At 51.1% G+C, this 8141-nt stretch overlaps 1 protein-coding gene across 2 annotated transcripts in view; it reads left to right on the top strand.

The window, feature by feature from the left end:
- Positions 1-712: 712 nt before the first annotated feature.
- The window catches only part of slc20a2 (solute carrier family 20 member 2), a 33094-nt gene continuing 25665 nt past the window's right edge, over positions 713-8141 (top strand). For both annotated transcript variants that reach the window (XM_048979957.1, XM_048979988.1), the window contains exon 1: positions 713-1235. The gene's annotated coding sequence lies outside the window, so the exon portion shown is untranslated. The remainder of the gene's footprint in view (positions 1236-8141) is intronic.

The raw sequence follows: 8141 nt of genomic DNA, 5'->3' as shown, positions 1-8141 counted from the left end.
GAGCGGTAAAATGTATGGCACAGTGCAATTGCACAAACCTTTTGCATTATGTAGGGACGTCTCTGTGCTTGTTATGTATTATCTGCAACAATGGTGTATTGGTTTGGATAAAGGGGCTCTGACCTGCTTCGTTTTCTGCCGTCATGGATAGAACTACTTTATTGCATTATATTCCACATTTCTCAAATGTTAATCTGCCATCTTCAGGTTGAAAGGTGTCACTGCACTTCAGGCAGCTCGCTTCGTTTTTTCTCTTCGTAACGCCTCTTAAGTGCCCTGCGAATCCCATTTAAAATCAGCACAGGAACAAAACATTGTAAAACTTGTGCTTTGGGGAGAACATGCCATTCAATTTAACTAAGTTAGGAGATCTTATTTTGCCGAGCACAAAACCCACAAAGGATGTAGTTTTATGTGAATGCAGACAATGGGACTCAGTAACCCCGCTTGCGATGAAACGATGTGTTTCCAGGGTGGAGTTAAATGTAGCCAATCGGTCCAGTGCGTTTAAAGTAAAAACAGTTTAATAAAACAGCGCCTTTCCACCGGCGACTTAAAAGTGAGTATTTGGAAAATATGACGATGCAGCCGAATTATAAATAAAGGCAACGGGGAGCCTCCCCCCCCCAATCTGCTCCCAACCCCAAGGGCTGTGGACTCCGGGTTACGTAACTTTCCTTTGCATCCATCTTGGACGCACGTGGACGGCAGATAAAGGCTTCATCTAGGATACTAAATCGGAATCGCCGTTAATGCGGGTTTAAGGTGCAGTCTGCGCGCAAACGGCACATAATGGCAAAGCGGCCGCGTCTCCATCTTACAACTATGATTAAACGTCGTCCCCCTACAACCACTCCACCCTCCCCTTTTATTGCATTTTGGCGTGTCCCTGGAGTGCCGTATTAAAAAGAGAGGATCTCGGTGGATGTGCGCTTGGATACGCTTCCATCTACACGCCCCGGCTGACTAAACGCTGCCCCGCACACGCACTTCCTTTTTTCTCCCCAAGCTGTCATATCCCTGCCTTATGGTGCCATCGTGGGCCGGATCGGAGTAACGCCGGGAGAGACATGGCTATCTGCCGCATTTAAAGGGATCATTTTTGTACGGGTGCGGGGGGGCATCTTTGGTGCGTGCGGATCGACTCGGACCCGCAGATCGACGCCGTGATCCTGTGGGAGGAGAGCCGCTTCTTGAAGGGATCGGCCCGTTTGTCATGCTCCTGTTTCGGGCTGGTAAGTGGGAAATGAAATGGCTTCTGAAAATGCCCCCGCCTCAGTGCTTGCCTGTGGTTTGTTACTGTGGCTGATGAGGGGGCGATCGCATCGGGACTGCACGATCGGCGCAGAAAAGACTTGTATGGTGGAAACTTTCCGTCGTTACTTATCTTTTCCGCTGGTTTACATTTTATTTTCAAGAAAATGCGCCTCCGTTTGGCACGTTGCGGAGATGTTGCTGTGCTTTCCACACGCAGCATGCCGTAAACCACATTTTAATGTCACACCCGACTCGATCCGTGTTACTCGCGATAAACTGAGCTCCTTTTCGTTATTATTGGCTCCCTATGGGTCTGCTCTCCGTCGTTTTCTCGCATTTGAGTTGCATTCAATTCGGGTTTGCGCCGTATCTGGCTTGTTCCGCGCTAAGTCTGGATGCTTGGCGTTGCTTCGGGCTCTTTTTTTGTGTTATTTCTGAGTTACTTCGGGCCCGATTTGCGTTACGTTTGACCCGTTCTGCGTTACACATGGGGTGCATCGCTTTGTGTTTGCGTTACACTTAGCTTGGTCACTGTTGCGTTCAGGTCGCTCCTAAAACAGTGTGACATCCGACTGACTCCGCAGGACCCGGCGTTACACTCGTTTTAGATCCGCTTCACATCCAACTCGCTTTCTGATTGTTTGTCTTCGTGTTTGGCTTGTGATTCCTTATCGCTGCTTGCCATTTGCATTACATTTGCTTTCCACCAGGCTGGGTATAGGAAACATTAGGGTTTGTGTCTGTTCGTTTTGAATGTGTAGAGAGTAATTGTGTCGTTTTCTAATTAGTACATCTCTTCCTTTTTGTGTGTTTACAGGTACATGCTTCACCGTGATTGTCAAGTTTGGCTTTTTTAGATGAATAGATACTTTATTAATCCCGAAGGAAATTTAGGGATTAAGCTACCCTGTGGTCGAGGTATATTGATTATAAGTAAACGATATGGAAAGCCTGGATTTGGAATTATGGAAAGTGGTCGCCACTTGGTTCACTGTGACCACAGGCCATAAAGAAACACATTTCACTTATTTTCTGATCTATACCGAACGAGCTACCCAGGACATGCACAGGGAAATATTTGGAAATCATAATCCTCTCGGTAAAATGTATTTTGGTCTCTTGTGAAAGACATCTCTTATTAATATCAAGTCATTAACGGATAATTGATGATAAACATGTCTTAAAAAGATATCGAGGTTATGCACCAATTTAAGGGGAATTTAATTACTCATAAATGCCCGATAATTCTGTCACTGCTGAGGCTTGATGATGCTAAACAGCACGAAAAGTGGTTTCGCTACTGTGTGGTGTAGATGCTTAAAGATGTTTCACAACATTGTTTAACACTGACTAAACTGGTCAATAAACCTCACCTTTGAAATGTTCTGTCATTTCCGTGATAAGGTAATGAAATAACAATTCCAGATCTTCAAAAATGTCTCTGTGACCTGGCTTCCGCCTGCCCTGACATTATCTCACATATATTGGATCTCTAGGCCCGTTTTTGAAGTAAGATACCACTTTGGCATTGTGTCAGTGTCAGATTCCGTAGATGTGACCCCGTTTGAGAAATTAGGCACGTTCCGCCTCACTTATGCACTTGGTTGACCTATCTTAAGGTTTGGTAGATTCAAAAACAACAACCGTATTGGGTATGTTATTAATTATATGACCAACACTTTAAAAATACCTTTGCACTGTCTCCTCCGTGAATGCAATATTGGCTTATTACCTCATTTGAAGGGTTAATATTAGTATAGCGTGGATACGTGCAATACCAGTCCTTCACCACCAGGGGTCACATTATCACGATGTTGAAAACTCGTGGTGCCCGGTCTCTGCTCTGAGGACACCAGTTGAGTGAGTGGTCTGGCCATCTATCATTACCCTCTGCTCGAGCAGCAGGACCGCTCAGTCAGTCGTGAAGGGCGTCGCGCCACTTAACGCCTTGTTGACTATTCCGCGCAGGTGACTGACACTGCTCTCTCTTCCTGGAACCTCTGTCCTTAGCTGTCCTATTTTAGTGACCAGGGCCCTTGCATCTGCTGTGCTGATATGTCACTGCAGTGCTGCTGTTTACCAGTAGGTCTCTCTCTCTCTCTCTTTCTCACACACACACCTTTTATTTTGTGTGAATTTTAATTTATTATTTTTTTCCTGTCCACAGAATCCAGGCTGAGGTTTTAAAGTTAATCTGTTGGCCTTTGGTGGTCTTCAGGCTGCACGCAAACAGCAATTTCTGGATGACGCACGTCACGCCTCTTTTGGTCTCCTAAGTGCTGTTATTGTAGGAGAATCGATGACGGATTTGGGCGTGGCCTCTGGGGAGGGCAGGCAGGCGGCGAACCAATCGGACGGGAGCTTTGTTTTGCGGCCGCAGTGGGAAATTTCTCAGAAACCACTCATTCCTCTGTGCGTTATGAAGGACCAGGAAGCAGTCGGCGTTTAATCAACAAGCGCCTTGCTCACACTTGTGTGTGTGTGTGTGTGTGTGTGTGTGTGTGTGTGTGTGTGTGTGTGTGTGTGCCTTCCTGTCCATTCCAAAGAGACGTTTTGTGTTTGTAGTCTTCTTTTTTTTTTTTTTTAATTCGTCCTTCATGTTTATTTATAAAGAACTTTTCTGTCATTCTGATTATGTCTGGTTTGATATAGCGCCTTTCGGTTGTGGGAGTCCTTCCCGGTGGTGTTCTCCCAGCCTCTTGGAGCCTTGAGTTTTCAGGCCGAGCCAAACACGTGCCTGCTGTCATGCGATCTGGCTCGCCCATACCTGATGGGGCGCTGTCCTGGTGACTGCCGCTCCCGTCACGTGTGTCAGACACGGCAGTGTCTCTCCGCCGCTTCGCGTGTGACTCTGGCTCTGCCGTCCTCCCAGATACCTCCTCATGTCCCTGGACGTTTTGCCAAAGCATTTTGGGTGAAGGTTCTTAAATGCCTCCAGAAACGATGATTTGGCTGCACTGACGAGAATCATTGTGACAGACAGAGAGAGGGTGGGAGGGGCTGTTTGTGAGTTTGTGGGGGGGGGGGATCGGAGCAGACTTGGATGATGGACATTAGCCCAGGCTGATTGTTTTTAATAACCCAGTAGGTCTGGACTGTCCCCGATGTCACATGTTCGCAGCTCCTTTGTGGGTCAAAGGCGGAAAAAACTAAAAAATAAAAGCTAATAATACGATAAAGTGGAAAAACCAGCGGGTTGTTTCCCCCAAAGGGACAAAGACAGGTTTGTGATTCTAGGAACTGTTTTGAAAAGGCTGTTTTTCTCCCAGAGGACAGTATGTGATATTGTTTTGCTGGGGGTGCGCTGCGGGTGCGCTGGCGGGAGGCGTGGCTTCGCAGAGAACTTCAGAAGTGACCCCGGCCCCTGGTGGACCCCCACGCCTTTGTAATTATTACATTATCGCCAGCATTTATGGTCATTGCGTTGTATAACAATCGCACAGTCACATGTGGCTATAGTTCTCCATCCATCCATCCAGAGCCTATCCCGGAAGCAATGGGCACAAGGCAGGGAACAACCCAGGATGGGGGGCCAGCCCATCACAGGGCACACTTACACACAATTCACTCACACATGCACACCTACAGGCAATTTAGGAACTCCAATTAGCCTCGGCATGTCTTTGGACTGTGGGGGAAAACGCTGTAATTATCGTATTACGTAATTGTTACGCGGTCGCGGCCCGTTATGCGTAACCGTGACATTTAACCATGTTCAGATGTGTCTGTTTCCTCCGCTAAGAGATCCCAGTTACACACTGTAATGATCCCCCGCCCCGAAGGTCACAGGAGGAACCATCTTCCTTACCTGGAAGGTAGACATTTTGATCACGGGGGCAGATTTCGCGGCCAGCTGGTCGCTGCCGCAGGTGGGTTGAGTTCTCAGTAGGTGTTTGGGTGTCTGTGTTGGGGGGCTGGGGGTGTGCTGGAAGGGACACGGAGAACAGGAGATCTCTGGTAATCTCACAGTGGGTCACTAACACGCTCGGAGAAATACAATTGGCCTGTTATTTGAGTTTCTGCAGGCACATGACCACGGAGAAGGACATTCGCTGCTCCGCCGAGGAGCTGTGATTTGAACCAGAGTTACGATTTCGTGTGGATTACGATTTCGTGGAGCCTCCTGACTACTCATTAGCGATGAACTGAAACCGCTGCTCGTCGGTACCTGAGACTCCGCAGTCTCTCCCCAGGGTATGCCGTGGTGAGCCCCCCCATGGATAAGCATTAGCCTCCTTTCTGGCAAGATTTTTAGCTGCTGGTTGTCCTACTTATTTTGGCCAGCAGGTGGTGTCGGTCAGGCCTTAAGTGTCCTGGGATCACCTCTGAGAAGGACCTTGGGGGGGGGAAGCGAGTTTCTTGAGGTGGTGGGAGGGACACACCGCTATGAGTGTCGTTTATTTGGTAAGGAGGGGGTGGTGAGGATGGCAGGTGGATGTTATAGAGCCCCCCCCATCTCAATGATGGAGTCGGGCTGGGCCTCTTAGGGATGTTGTCCTGATTCATCATTTGGATCTGAACTCCTGACCTCGCAGATCAGCTCCTCAACCGGTTCAGTGTGCAGATGCTCCTCGAGTCTGGGGTATGGTGTTAGACAAGCGGGTGGGGGGGTGGATGGAAAAATGGCTCTGTTGCTAGGATGCCAGCACATCCTCAGCCCATAGAGGGGGTCAGAACTGTGTCTGTTGCGGACACGTGGCTGCCAAGGAATTCTTTCCACCAGAGGCATAGAGGTCCGGCTGCAGGCTAGGGGAACATGTGGGGTGGGGGGGTAGTGTCATGACAGATGGCGCAGTGTGTGATGGTCCACGGGCGGAACGGGCGTGACGGAGCCTAAACCCTCACACTGGGGGGGGGGCTGATGGGGTGAGTGTGGAAAAAGACTCATTTTGTTTTTTGTTTTTTTGGTGGGATGTTTTTTAAAGAAACATGTGCTACAATTGCAAAATCTCCCCGGGAGAAACGACGGGCCCTGTTGTTACAGGTGTGAGGTTTCGTCACGGCCTTTTTCATGCGTGTTCACCCCCCGCTTCTGGGATGTTGGGGGGGGGGTTTGGTGTGCTGGCCGATGGCATTTGGCAACATCGGCCCCCATGTAAGGCTTGGCGGGTACAGAGACACGCTCCATGTGACAGGGCTATTTCCAGACCCCCCCCGACCCCCCCCAACTCTTCCCCACTGGCACTGGCCCCAGCTGTTGTCGGGGGGGAAAACAGCAAAGCAGCAACCTCAGATATACGATCCTGCCGGTGTGTGTGTGGGGGGGGTGTTGGTGTGTTTTCTGCTTTTCTTCCCCTGACACTGACTATAAAAGCTGCATCCCTTACGGGGGCCGGTGATGCCACTCTGGAGTTGGGGGGGGTTGTCAAGATCAGGTGCCTTAATCTGACCCCATCCAGCAGCATGCAGTGATCTCCCCTCGTTACCCTTGTCCTTCCGCCCTGTGTGGTCAGTGAAGGTCACGCTGTGGTAATCCCATGCTTAACCTCCGGCTCGGCCGCTTCTTGGGAACCGGGCAACAGCCGAACGGCTGTCCTGGGAATCCAGAGGCTTTCTGGGAAAACGAGGCACCTGGATGCTGAAGAAATATTCTGGGTTTTGGGGGGATGCCTTTATAGCCCTACTGTCACAGGGTGGGCATTACAGTCCCTAGTGCAATTGGGAATCAAGATCCCAGTGGTGAAATCACTCCACTGACCACGAGATTTGAACCAAAGATTTGTATCCTGCTCTCGGTCCCTCTCTGCCTCCGCTCTGCCGTGCCCTGCCCTCGGTCCCTCTCTGCCTCCGCTTGCCGTGCCCTGCCCTCGGTCCCTCTCTGTCTCTGCTCTGCCGTGCCCTGCCCTCGGACCCTCTCTGCCTCCGCGCTCTGCCGTGCCCTGCCCTCGGTCCCTCTCTGCCTCCGCGCTCTGCCGTGCCCTGCCCTCGGTCCCTCTCTGCCTCCGCGCTTGCCGTGCCCTGCCCTCGGTCCCTCTCTGCCTCCGCGCTTGCCGTGCCCTGCCCTCGGTCCCTCTCTGCCTCCGCTTGCCGTGCCCTGCCCTCGGTCCCTCTCTGCCTCCGCGCTTGCCGTGCCCTGCCCTCGGTCCCTCTTTGCCTCCGCGCTTGCCGTGCCCTGCCCTCGGTCCCTCTCTGCCTCCGCTTGCCGTGCCCTGCCCTCGGTCCCTCTCTGCCTCCGCGCTTGCCGTGCCCTGCCCTCGGTCCCTCTCTGCCTCCGCGCTTGCCGTGCCCTGCCCTCGGTCCCTCTCTGCCTCCGCTCTGCCGTGCCCTGCCCTCGGCCCCTCTCTGCCTCCGCTTGCCGTGCCCTGCCCTCGGCCCCTCTCTGCCTCCGCTTGCCGTGTCCTGCAGTGTTTAATGTACTTGCATGTTCAATGCTTCTGATTTATGCCTAGGTTTATTTATGTTTTTCTTGTAACGTTGTCACGGTGACAGTCCAATCCAGAGCCCCAAGTCACCAGATAGACTCAGAACTGGGCTTTGATGGCTAATTTTAGCACCATAAAGCTTCACGAATCGACGCCGTTGATAAGTGAGGAAAGAGGGGGTGTGCAGACTTGGGGGGGGGGCATGCATGGCAGCATGTCACGGTTTCGGGTTTGAATAAGGAATCGATGTCGGCTCTGTCTATCACGGGGCAGCATTTCATCTTGGGGCCACTGTATAGGTGGGGTTAATGCGGCTGTATACTTCATATGAAATGGACAGAATCCGTCGTATGATACGTAATCTCCACGGTGATCACCTTTTCGGCCCACCACCTGTACAGGCTGCCCGGGGGGGTTTAGTACCACCCACTGGCCAGGATTGGCTGATGTAAATGTAACGCCCCAGGGTTGGTCAGCAGGACTAATTACGCGATTACTACCATGCTTTGCACCACACAGAGA

This window comes from Brienomyrus brachyistius, chromosome 2, assembly GCF_023856365.1.
Source record: "Brienomyrus brachyistius isolate T26 chromosome 2, BBRACH_0.4, whole genome shotgun sequence".
In the NCBI taxonomy this organism is placed as follows: domain Eukaryota; kingdom Metazoa; phylum Chordata; class Actinopteri; order Osteoglossiformes; family Mormyridae; genus Brienomyrus; species Brienomyrus brachyistius.
This window is presented reverse-complemented; position numbering and strand designations above follow the sequence as displayed.